This window comes from Bos javanicus, unplaced genomic scaffold (genome assembly GCF_032452875.1).
Source record: "Bos javanicus breed banteng unplaced genomic scaffold, ARS-OSU_banteng_1.0 tig00002723_1, whole genome shotgun sequence".
Lineage (NCBI taxonomy): Eukaryota > Metazoa > Chordata > Mammalia > Artiodactyla > Bovidae > Bos > Bos javanicus.
In genome coordinates this window covers 513,605-526,888 of record NW_026893594.1, presented here as the reverse complement: position 1 = coordinate 526,888, position 13,284 = coordinate 513,605, and positions in this window count along the sequence as shown.

Below are 13,284 nucleotides of genomic sequence, written 5' to 3'. Positions count from 1 at the left end.
CATGAATCCTGCGGCCCAGCTGGCGATTATCAGGCAGCTGAGCAGGCATGAATCCTGCGGCCCAGCTGGCGATTATCAGGCAGCTGAGCAGGCATGAATCCTGCGGCCCAGCTGGCGATTATCAGGCAGCTGAGCAGGCATGAATCCTGCGGCCCAGCTGGCGATTATCAGGCAGCTGAGCAGGCGCTGATCCCGCACCTCAGCAGGCACTGATCACGTGCCTGTCATGCAGTGATCAGGTGACTGAGAGGCGCTGATCATGTGACTGCTCATGTGCTGATCAGGTAGCTCTCCTGCACGGATCATGTGCCTCAGCAGGCAAGAATCAAGCAGCTGAGCAGGCATGAATCCTGCGGCCCAGCTGGCGATTATCAGGCAGCTGAGCAGGCATGAATCCTGCGGCCCAGCTGGCGATTATCAGGCAGCTGAGCAGGCATGAATCCTGCGGCCCAGCTGGCGATTATCAGGCAGCTGAGCAGGCATGAATCCTGCGGCCCAGCTGGCGATTATCAGGCAGCTGAGCAGGCATGAATCCTGCGGCCCAGCTGGCGATTATCAGGCAGCTGAGCAGGCATGAATCCTGCGGCCCAGCTGGCGATTATCAGGCAGCTGAGCAGGCATGAATCCTGCGGCCCAGCTGGCGATTATCAGGCAGCTGAGCAGGCATGAATCCTGCGGCCCAGCTGGCGATTATCAGGCAGCTGAGCAGGCATGAATCCTGCGGCCCAGCTGGCGATTATCAGGCAGCTGAGCAGGCATGAATCCTGCGGCCCAGCTGGCGATTATCAGGCAGCTGAGCAGGCATGAATCCTGCGGCCCAGCTGGCGATTATCAGGCAGCTGAGCAGGCATGAATCCTGCGGCCCAGCTGGCGATTATCAGGCAGCTGAGCAGGCATGAATCCTGCGGCCCAGCTGGCGATTATCAGGCAGCTGAGCAGGCGCTGATCCCGCACCTCAGCAGGCACTGATCACGTGCCTGTCATGCAGTGATCAGGTGACTGAGAGGCGCTGATCATGTGACTGCTCATGTGCTGATCAGGTAGCTCTCCTGCACGGATCATGTGCCTCAGCAGGCAAGAATCAAGCAGCTGAGCAGGCATGAATCCTGCGGCCCAGCTGGCGATTATCAGGCAGCTGAGCAGGCATGAATCCTGCGGCCCAGCTGGCGATTATCAGGCAGCTGAGCAGGCATGAATCCTGCGGCCCAGCTGGCGATTATCAGGCAGCTGAGCAGGCATGAATCCTGCGGCCCAGCTGGCGATTATCAGGCAGCTGAGCAGGCATGAATCCTGCGGCCCAGCTGGCGATTATCAGGCAGCTGAGCAGGCATGAATCCTGCGGCCCAGCTGGCGATTATCAGGCAGCTGAGCAGGCGCTGATCCCGCACCTCAGCAGGCACTGATCACGTGGCTGTCATGCAGTGATCAGGTGACTGAGAGGCGCTGATCATGTGACTGCTCATGTGCTGATCAGGTAGCTCTCCTGCACGGATCATGTGCCCCAGCAGGCAAGAATCAAGCAGCTGAGCAGGCATGAATCCTGCGGCCCAGCTGGCGATTATCAGGCAGCTGAGCAGGCATGAATCCTGCGGCCCAGCTGGCGATTATCAGGCAGCTGAGCAGGCATGAATCCTGCGGCCCAGCTGGCGATTATCAGGCAGCTGAGCAGGCATGAATCCTGCGGCCCAGCTGGCGATTATCAGGCAGCTGAGCAGGCATGAATCCTGCGGCCCAGCTGGCGATTATCAGGCAGCTGAGCAGGCATGAATCCTGCGGCCCAGCTGGCGATTATCAGGCAGCTGAGCAGGCATGATCCCGCACCTCAGCAGGCACTGATCACGTGGCTGTCATGCAGTGATCAGGTGACTGAGAGGCGCTGATCATGTGACTGCTCATGTGCTGATCAGGTAGCTCTCCTGCACGGATCATGTGCCTCAGCAGGCAAGAATCAAGCAGCTGAGCAGGCATGAATCCTGCGGCCCAGCTGGCGATTATCAGGCAGCTGAGCAGGCATGAATCCTGCGGCCCAGCTGGCGATTATCAGGCAGCTGAGCAGGCATGAATCCTGCGGCCCAGCTGGCGATTATCAGGCAGCTGAGCAGGCATGAATCCTGCGGCCCAGCTGGCGATTATCAGGCAGCTGAGCAGGCATGAATCCTGCGGCCCAGCTGGCGATTATCAGGCAGCTGAGCAGGCATGAATCCTGCGGCCCAGCTGGCGATTATCAGGCAGCTGAGCAGGCATGAATCCTGCGGCCCAGCTGGCGATTATCAGGCAGCTGAGCAGGCATGAATCCTGCGGCCCAGCTGGCGATTATCAGGCAGCTGAGCAGGCATGAATCCTGCGGCCCAGCTGGCGATTATCAGGCAGCTGAGCAGGCTGATCCCGCACCTCAGCAGGCACTGATCACGTGGCTGTCATGCAGTGATCAGGTGACTGAGAGGCGCTGATCATGTGACTGCTCATGTGCTGATCAGGTAGCTCTCCTGCACGGATCCTGCGCCTCAGCAGGCAAGAATCAAGCAGCTGAGCAGGCATGAATCCTGCGGCCCAGCTGGCGATTATCAGGCAGCTGAGCAGGCATGAATCCTGCGGCCCAGCTGGCGATTATCAGGCAGCTGAGCAGGCGCTGATCCCGCACCTCAGCAGGCACTGATCACGTGCCTGTCATGCAGTGATCAGGTGACTGAGAGGCACTGATCATGTGACTGCTCATGTGCTGATCAGGTAGCTCTCCTGCACGGATCATGTGCCTCAGCAGGCAAGAATCAAGCAGCTGAGCAGGCATGAATCCTGCGGCCCAGCTGGCGATTATCAGGCAGCTGAGCAGGCATGAATCCTGCGGCCCAGCTGGCGATTATCAGGCAGCTGAGCAGGCATGAATCCTGCGGCCCAGCTGGCGATTATCAGGCAGCTGAGCAGGCATGAATCCTGCGGCCCAGCTGGCGATTATCAGGCAGCTGAGCAGGCATGAATCCTGCGGCCCAGCTGGCGATTATCAGGCAGCTGAGCAGGCATGAATCCTGCGGCCCAGCTGGCGATTATCAGGCAGCTGAGCAGGCGCTGATCCCGCACCTCAGCAGGCACTGATCACGTGGCTGTCATGCAGTGATCAGGTGACTGAGAGGCGCTGATCATGTGACTGCTCATGTGCTGATCAGGTAGCTCTCCTGCACGGATCATGTGCCTCAGCAGGCAAGAATCAAGCAGCTGAGCAGGCATGAATCCTGCGGCCCAGCTGGCGATTATCAGGCAGCTGAGCAGGCATGAATCCTGCGGCCCAGCTGGCGATTATCAGGCAGCTGAGCAGGCATGAATCCTGCGGCCCAGCTGGCGATTATCAGGCAGCTGAGCAGGCATGAATCCTGCGGCCCAGCTGGCGATTATCAGGCAGCTGAGCAGGCATGAATCCTGCGGCCCAGCTGGCGATTATCAGGCAGCTGAGCAGGCATGAATCCTGCGGCCCAGCTGGCGATTATCAGGCAGCTGAGCAGGCATGAATCCTGCGGCCCAGCTGGCGATTATCAGGCAGCTGAGCAGGCATGAATCCTGCGGCCCAGCTGGCGATTATCAGGCAGCTGAGCAGGCATGAATCCTGCGGCCCAGCTGGCGATTATCAGGCAGCTGAGCAGGCATGAATCCTGCGGCCCAGCTGGCGATTATCAGGCAGCTGAGCAGGCATGAATCCTGCGGCCCAGCTGGCGATTATCAGGCAGCTGAGCAGGCGCTGATCCCGCGCCTCAGCAGGCACTGATCACGTGCCTGTCATGCAGTGATCAGGTGACTGAGAGGCTCTGATCATGTGACTGCTAATGTGCTGATCAGGTAGCTCTCCTGCACGGATCATGTGCCTCAGCTGGCGAGAATCAGGCAGATGAGCAGGCATGAATCCTGCGGCCCAGCTGGCGATTATCAGGCAGCTGAGCAGGCATGAATCCTGCGGCCCAGCTGGCGATTATCAGGCAGCTGAGCAGGCGCTGATCCCACACCTCAGCAGGCACTGATCACGTGCCTGTCATGCAGTGATCAGGTGACTGAGAGGCGCTGATCATGTGACTGCTCATGTGCTGATCAGGTAGCTCTCCTGCACGGATCATGTGCCTCAGCAGGCAAGAATCAAGCAGCTGAGCAGGCATGAATCCTGCGGCCCAGCTGGCGATTATCAGGCAGCTGAGCAGGCATGAATCCTGCGGCCCAGCTGGCGATTATCAGGCAGCTGAGCAGGCATGAATCCTGCGGCCCAGCTAGCGATTATCAGGCAGCTGAGCAGGCATGAATCCTGCGGCCCAGCTGGCGATTATCAGGCAGCTGAGCAGGCATGAATCCTGCGGCCCAGCTGGCGATTATCAGGCAGCTGAGCAGGCATGAATCCTGCGGCCCAGCTGGCGATTATCAGGCAGCTGAGCAGGCATGAATCCTGCGGCCCAGCTGGCGATTATCAGGCAGCTGAGCAGGCATGAATCCTGCGGCCCAGCTGGCGATTATCAGGCAGCTGAGCAGGCATGAATCCTGCGGCCCAGCTGGCGATTATCAGGCAGCTGAGCAGGCATGAATCCTGCGGCCCAGCTGGCGATTATCAGGCAGGTGAGCAGGCTCTCATCCCGCACCTCAGCAGGCACTGATCACGTGCCTGTCATGCAGTGATCAGGTGACTGAGAGGCGCTGATCATGTGACAGCTCATGTGCTGATCAGGTGGCGCTCCTGCAGGGATCATGTGCCTCAGCAGGCAAGAATCAAGCAGCTGAGCAGGCATGAATCCTGCGGCAAAGCTGGCGATTATCAGGCAGCTGAGCAGGCATGAATCCTGCGGCACAGCTGGCGATTATCAGGCAGCTGAGCAGGCATGAATCCTGCGGCACAGCTGGCGATTATCAGGCAGCTGAGCAGGCATGAATCCTGCGGCCCAGCTGGCGATTATCAGGCAGCTGAGCAGGCATGAATCCTGCGGCCCAGCTGGCGATTATCAGGCAGCTGAGCAGGCGCTGATCCCGCACTCAGCAGGCACTGATCACGTGCCTGTCATGCAGTGATCAGGTGACTGAGAGGCGCTGATCATGTGACTGCTCATGTGCTGATCAGGTAGCTCTCCTGCACGGATCATGTGCCTCAGCAGGCAAGAATCAAGCAGCTGAGCAGGCATGAATCCTGTGCGCCAGCTGGCGATTATCAGGCAGCTGAGCAGGCATGAATCCTGCGGCCCAGCTGGCGATTATCAGGCAGCTGAGCAGGCATGAATCCTGCGGCCCAGCTGGCGATTATCAGGCAGGTGAGCAGCGCTGATCCCGCACCTCAGCAGGCACTGATCACGTGCCTGTCATGCAGTGATCAGGTGACTGAGAGGCGCTGATCATGTGACTGCTCATGTGCTGATCAGGTAGCTCTCCTGCACGGATCATGTGCCCAGCAGGCAAGAATCAAGCAGCTGAGCAGGCATGAATCCTGCGGCCCAGCTGGCGATTATCAGGCAGCTGAGCAGGCATGAATCCTGCGGCCCAGCTGGCGATTATCAGGCAGCTGAGCAGGCATGAATCCTGCGGCCCAGCTGGCGATTATCAGGCAGCTGAGCAGGCATGAATCCTGCGGCCCAGCTGGCGATTATCAGGCAGCTGAGCAGGCATGAATCCTGCGGCCCAGCTGGCGATTATCAGGCAGCTGAGCAGGCATGAATCCTGCGGCCCAGCTGGCGATTATCAGGCAGCTGAGCAGGCGCTGATCCCACACCTCAGCAGGCACTGATCACGTGCCTGTCATGCAGTGATCAGGTGACTGAGAGGCGCTGATCATGTGACTGCTCATGTGCTGATCAGGTAGCTCTCCTGCACGGATCATGTGCCTCAGCAGGCAAGAATCAAGCAGCTGCGCAGGCATGAATCCTTCGACCCAGCTGGCGGTTATCAGGCAGCTGAGCAGGCATGAATACTGCGGCCCAGCTGGCGATTATCAGGCAGCTGAGCAGGCATGAATCCTGCGGCCCAGCTGGCGATTATCAGGCAGCTGAGCAGGCATGAATCCTGCGGCCCAGCTGGCGATTATCAGGCAGCTGAGCAGGCATGAATCCTGCGGCCCAGCTGGCGATTATCAGGCAGCTGAGCAGGCATGAATCCTGCGGCCCAGCTGGCGATTATCAGGCAGCTGAGCAGGCATGAATCCTGCGGCCCAGCTGGCGATTATCAGGCAGCTGAGCAGGCATGAATCCTGCGGCCCAGCTGGCGATTATCAGGCAGCTGAGCAGGCATGAATCCTGTGGCCCAGCTGGCGATTTTCAGGCAGCTGAGCAGGCGCTGATCCCGCACATCAGCAGGCACTGATCACGTGCCAGTCATGCAGTGATCAGGTGACTGAGAGGCGCTGATCATGTGACTGCTCATGTGCTGATCCGGTAGCTCTCCTGCACGGATCATGTGCCTCAGCAGGCAAGAATCAAGCAGCTGAGCAGGCATGAATCCTGCGGCCCAGCTGGCGATTATCAGGCAGCTGAGCAGGCATGAATCCTGCGGCCCAGCTGGCGATTATCAGGCAGCTGAGCAGGCATGAATCCTGCGGCCCAGCTGGCGATTATCAGGCAGCTGAGCAGGCATGAATCCTGCGGCCCAGCTGGCGATTATCAGGCAGCTGAGCAGGCATGAATCCTGCGGCCCAGCTGGCGATTATCAGGCAGCTGAGCAGGCATGAATCCTGCGGCCCAGCTGGCGATTATCAGGCAGCTGAGCAGGCATGAATCCTGCGGCCCAGCTGGCGATTATCAGGCAGCTGAGCAGGCATGATCCCGCACCTCAGCAGGCACTGATCACGTGGCTGTCATGCAGTGATCAGGTGACTGAGAGGCGCTGATCATGTGACTGCTCATGTGCTGATCAGGTAGCTCTCCTGCACGGATCATGTGCCCCAGCAGGCAAGAATCAAGCAGCTGAGCAGGCATGAATCCTGCGGCCCAGCTGGCGATTATCAGGCAGCTGAGCAGGCATGAATCCTGCGGCCCAGCTGGCGATTATCAGGCAGCTGAGCAGGCATGAATCCTGCGGCCCAGCTGGCGATTATCAGGCAGCTGAGCAGGCATGAATCCTGCGGCCCAGCTGGCGATTATCAGGCAGCTGAGCAGGCATGAATCCTGCGGCCCAGCTGGCGATTATCAGGCAGCTGAGCAGGCATGAATCCTGCGGCCCAGCTGGCGATTATCAGGCAGCTGAGCAGGCGCTGATCCCGCACCTCAGCAGGCACTGATCACGTGGCTGTCATGCAGTGATCAGGTGACTGAGAGGCGCTGATCATGTGACTGCTCATGTGCTGATCAGGTAGCTCTCCTGCACGGATCATGTGCCTCAGCAGGCAAGAATCAAGCAGCTGAGCAGGCATGAATCCTGCGGCCCAGCTGGCGATTATCAGGCAGCTGAGCAGGCATGAATCCTGCGGCCCAGCTGGCGATTATCAGGCAGCTGAGCAGGCATGAATCCTGCGGCCCAGCTGGCGATTATCAGGCAGCTGAGCAGGCATGAATCCTGCGGCCCAGCTGGCGATTATCAGGCAGCTGAGCAGGCATGAATCCTGCGGCCCAGCTGGCGATTATCAGGCAGCTGAGCAGGCATGAATCCTGCGGCCCAGCTGGCGATTATCAGGCAGCTGAGCAGGCATGAATCCTGCGGCCCAGCTGGCGATTATCAGGCAGCTGAGCAGGCATGAATCCTGCGGCCCAGCTGGCGATTATCAGGCAGCTGAGCAGGCATGAATCCTGCGGCCCAGCTGGCGATTATCAGGCAGCTGAGCAGGCGCTGATCCCGCACCTCAGCAGGCACTGATCACGTGCCTGTCATGCAGTGATCAGGTGACTGAGAGGCGCTGATCATGTGACTGCTCATGTGCTGATCAGGTAGCTCTCCTGCATGGATCATGTGCCTCAGCAGGCAAGAATCAAGCAGCTGAGCAGGCATGAATCCTGCGGCCCAGCTGGCGATTATCAGGCAGCTGAGCAGGCATGAATCCTGCGGCCCAGCTGGCGATTATCAGGCAGCTGAGCAGGCATGAATCCTGCGGCCCAGCTGGCGATTATCAGGCAGCTGAGCAGGCATGAATCCTGCGGCCCAGCTGGCGATTATCAGGCAGCTGAGCAGGCATGAATCCTGCGGCCCAGCTGGCGATTATCAGGCAGCTGAGCAGGCATGAATCCTGCGGCCCAGCTGGCGATTATCAGGCAGCTGAGCAGGCATGATCCCGCACCTCAGCAGGCACTGATCACGTGGCTGTCATGCAGTGATCAGGTGACTGAGAGGCGCTGATCATGTGACTGCTCATGTGCTGATCAGGTAGCTCTGCTGCACAGATCATGTGCCTCAGCAGGCAAGAATCAGGCAGCTGAGCAGGCATGAATCCTGCGGCCCAGCTGGCGATTATCAGGCAGCTGAGCAGGCATGAATCCTGCGGCCCAGCTGGCGATTATCAGGCAGCTGAGCAGGCATGAATCCTGCGGCCCAGCTGGCGATTATCAGGCAGCTGAGCAGGCATGAATCCTGCGGCCCAGCTGGCGATTATCAGGCAGCTGAGCAGGCATGAATCCTGCGGCCCAGCTGGCGATTATCAGGCAGCTGAGCAGGCATGAATCCTGCGGCCCAGCTGGCGATTATCAGGCAGCTGAGCAGGCGCTGATCCCGCACCTCAGCAGGCACTGATCACGTGGCTGTCATGCAGTGATCAGGTGACTGAGAGGCGCTGATCATGTGACTGCTCATGTGCTGATCAGGTAGCTCTCCTGCACGGATCATGTGCCTCAGCAGGCAAGAATCAAGGCAGCTGAGCAGGCATGAATCCTGCGGCCCAGCTGGCGATTATCAGGCAGCTGAGCAGGCATGAATCCTGCGGCCCAGCTGGCGATTATCAGGCAGCTGAGCAGGCATGAATCCTGCGGCCCAGCTGGCGATTATCAGGCAGCTGAGCAGGCATGAATCCTGCGGCCCAGCTGGCGATTATCAGGCAGCTGAGCAGGCATGAATCCTGCGGCCCAGCTGGCGATTATCAGGCAGCTGAGCAGGCATGAATCCTGCGGCCCAGCTGGCGATTATCAGGCAGCTGAGCAGGCATGATCCCGCACCTCAGCAGGCACTGATCACGTGGCTGTCATGCAGTGATCAGGTGACTGAGAGGCGCTGATCATGTGACTGCTCATGTGCTGATCAGGTAGCTCTCCTGCACGGATCATGTGCCTCAGCAGGCAAGAATCAAGCAGCTGAGCAGGCATGAATCCTGCGGCCCAGCTGGCGATTATCAGGCAGCTGAGCAGGCATGAATCCTGCGGCCCAGCTGGCGATTATCAGGCAGCTGAGCAGGCATGAATCCTGCGGCCCAGCTGGCGATTATCAGGCAGCTGAGCAGGCATGAATCCTGCGGCCCAGCTGGCGATTATCAGGCAGCTGAGCAGGCATGAATCCTGCGGCCCAGCTGGCGATTATCAGGCAGCTGAGCAGGCATGAATCCTGCGGCCCAGCTGGCGATTATCAGGCAGCTGAGCAGGCGCTGATCCCGCACCTCAGCAGGCACTGATCACGTGCCTGTCATGCAGTGATCAGGTGACTGAGAGGCGCTGATCATGTGACTGCTCATGTGCTGATCAGGTAGCTCTCCTGCACGGATCATGTGCCTCAGCAGGCAAGAATCAAGCAGCTGAGCAGGCATGAATCCTGCGGCCCAGCTGGCGATTATCAGGCAGCTGAGCAGGCATGAATCCTGCGGCCCAGCTGGCGATTATCAGGCAGCTGAGCAGGCATGAATCCTGCGGCCCAGCTGGCGATTATCAGGCAGCTGAGCAGGCATGAATCCTGCGGCCCAGCTGGCGATTATCAGGCAGCTGAGCAGGCATGAATCCTGCGGCCCAGCTGGCGATTATCAGGCAGCTGAGCAGGCATGAATCCTGCGGCCCAGCTGGCGATTATCAGGCAGCTGAGCAGGCATGAATCCTGCGGCCCAGCTGGCGATTATCAGGCAGCTGAGCAGGCATGAATCCTGCGGCCCAGCTGGCGATTATCAGGCAGCTGAGCAGGCATGAATCCTGCGGCCCAGCTGGCGATTATCAGGCAGCTGAGCAGGCATGAATCCTGCGGCCCAGCTGGCGATTATCAGGCAGCTGAGCAGGCATGAATCCTGCGGCCCAGCTGGCGATTATCAGGCAGCTGAGCAGGCATGAATCCTGCGGCCCAGCTGGCGATTATCAGGCAGCTGAGCAGGCATGAATCCTGCGGCCCAGCTGGCGATTATCAGGCAGCTGAGCAGGCATGAATCCTGCGGCCCAGCTGGCGATTATCAGGCAGCTGAGCAGGCATGAATCCTGCGGCCCAGCTGGCGATTATCAGGCAGCTGAGCAGGCATGAATCCTGCGGCCCAGCTGGCGATTATCAGGCAGCTGAGCAGGCATGAATCCTGCGGCCCAGCTGGCGATTATCAGGCAGCTGAGCAGGCATGAATCCTGCGGCCCAGCTGGCGATTATCAGGCAGCTGAGCAGGCATGAATCCTGCGGCCCAGCTGGCGATTATCAGGCAGCTGAGCAGGCATGAATCCTGCGGCCCAGCTGGCGATTATCAGGCAGCTGAGCAGGCATGAATCCTGCGGCCCAGCTGGCGATTATCAGGCAGCTGAGCAGGCGCTGATCCCGCACCTCAGCAGGCACTGATCACGTGCCTGTCATGCAGTGATCAGGTGACTGAGAGGCGCTGATCATGTGACTGCTCATGTGCTGATCAGGTAGCTCTCCTGCACGGATCATGTGCCTCAGCAGGCAAGAATCAAGCAGCTGAGCAGGCATGAATCCTGCGGCCCAGCTGGCGATTATCAGGCAGCTGAGCAGGCATGAATCCTGCGGCCCAGCTGGCGATTATCAGGCAGCTGAGCAGGCATGAATCCTGCGGCCCAGCTGGCGATTATCAGGCAGCTGAGCAGGCATGAATCCTGCGGCCCAGCTGGCGATTATCAGGCAGCTGAGCAGGCATGAATCCTGCGGCCCAGCTGGCGATTATCAGGCAGCTGAGCAGGCATGAATCCTGCGGCCCAGCTGGCGATTATCAGGCAGCTGAGCAGGCGCTGATCCCGCACCTCAGCAGGCACTGATCACGTGGCTGTCATGCAGTGATCAGGTGACTGAGAGGCGCTGATCATGTGACTGCTCATGTGCTGATCAGGTAGCTCTCCTGCACGGATCATGTGCCTCAGCAGGCAAGAATCAAGCAGCTGAGCAGGCATGAATCCTGCGGCCCAGCTGGCGATTATCAGGCAGCTGAGCAGGCATGAATCCTGCGGCCCAGCTGGCGATTATCAGGCAGCTGAGCAGGCATGAATCCTGCGGCCCAGCTGGCGATTATCAGGCAGCTGAGCAGGCATGAATCCTGCGGCCCAGCTGGCGATTATCAGGCAGCTGAGCAGGCATGAATCCTGCGGCCCAGCTGGCGATTATCAGGCAGCTGAGCAGGCATGAATCCTGCGGCCCAGCTGGCGATTATCAGGCAGCTGAGCAGCGCTGATCCCGCACCTCAGCAGGCACTGATCACGTGGCTGTCATGCAGTGATCAGGTGACTGAGAGGCGCTGATCATGTGACTGCTCATGTGCTGATCAGGTAGCTCTCCTGCACGGATCATGTGCCTCAGCAGGCAAGAATCAAGCAGCTGAGCAGGCATGAATCCTGCGGCCCAGCTGGCGATTATCAGGCAGCTGAGCAGGCATGAATCCTGCGGCCCAGCTGGCGATTATCAGGCAGCTGAGCAGGCGCTGATCCCGCACCTCAGCAGGCACTGATCACGTGCCTGTCATGCAGTGATCAGGTGACTGAGAGGCACTGATCATGTGACTGCTCATGTGCTGATCAGGTAGCTCTCCTGCACGGATCATGTGCCTCAGCAGGCAAGAATCAAGCAGCTGAGCAGGCATGAATCCTGCGGCCCAGCTGGCGATTATCAGGCAGCTGAGCAGGCATGAATCCTGCGGCCCAGCTGGCGATTATCAGGCAGCTGAGCAGGCATGAATCCTGCGGCCCAGCTGGCGATTATCAGGCAGCTGAGCAGGCATGAATCCTGCGGCCCAGCTGGCGATTATCAGGCAGCTGAGCAGGCATGAATCCTGCGGCCCAGCTGGCGATTATCAGGCAGCTGAGCAGGCATGAATCCTGCGGCCCAGCTGGCGATTATCAGGCAGCTGAGCAGGCATGAATCCTGCGGCCCAGCTGGCGATTATCAGGCAGCTGAGCAGGCATGAATCCTGCGGCCCAGCTGGCGATTATCAGGCAGCTGAGCAGGCGCTGATCCCGCACCTCAGCAGGCACTGATCACGTGGCTGTCATGCAGTGATCAGGTGACTGAGAGGCGCTGATCATGTGACTGCTCATGTGCTGATCAGGTAGCTCTGCTGCACAGATCATGTGCCTCAGCAGGCAAGAATCAAGGCAGCTGAGCAGGCATGAATCCTGCGGCCCAGCTGGCGATTATCAGGCAGCTGAGCAGGCATGAATCCTGCGGCCCAGCTGGCGATTATCAGGCAGCTGAGCAGGCATGAATCCTGCGGCCCAGCTGGCGATTATCAGGCAGCTGAGCAGGCATGAATCCTGCGGCCCAGCTGGCGATTATCAGGCAGCTGAGCAGGCATGAATCCTGCGGCCCAGCTGGCGATTATCAGGCAGCTGAGCAGGCATGATCCCGCACCTCAGCAGGCACTGATCACGTGGCTGTCATGCAGTGATCAGGTGACTGAGAGGCGCTGATCATGTGACTGCTCATGTGCTGATCAGGTAGCTCTCCTGCACGGATCATGTGCCTCAGCAGGCAAGAATCAAGCAGCTGAGCAGGCATGAATCCTGCGGCCCAGCTGGCGATTATCAGGCAGCTGAGCAGGCATGAATCCTGCGGCCCAGCTGGCGATTATCAGGCAGCTGAGCAGGCATGAATCCTGCGGCCCAGCTGGCGATTATCAGGCAGCTGAGCAGGCATGAATCCTGCGGCCCAGCTGGCGATTATCAGGCAGCTGAGCAGGCATGAATCCTGCGGCCCAGCTGGCGATTATCAGGCAGCTGAGCAGGCATGAATCCTGCGGCCCAGCTGGCGATTATCAGGCAGCTGAGCAGGCGCTGATCCCGCACCTCAGCAGGCACTGATCACGTGCCTGTCATGCAGTGATCAGGTGACTGAGAGGCGCTGATCATGTGACTGCTCATGTGCTGATCAGGTAGCTCTCCTGCACGGATCATGTGCCTCAGCAGGCAAGAATCAAGCAGCTGAGCAGGCATGAATCCTGCGGCCCAGCTGGCGATTATCAGGCAG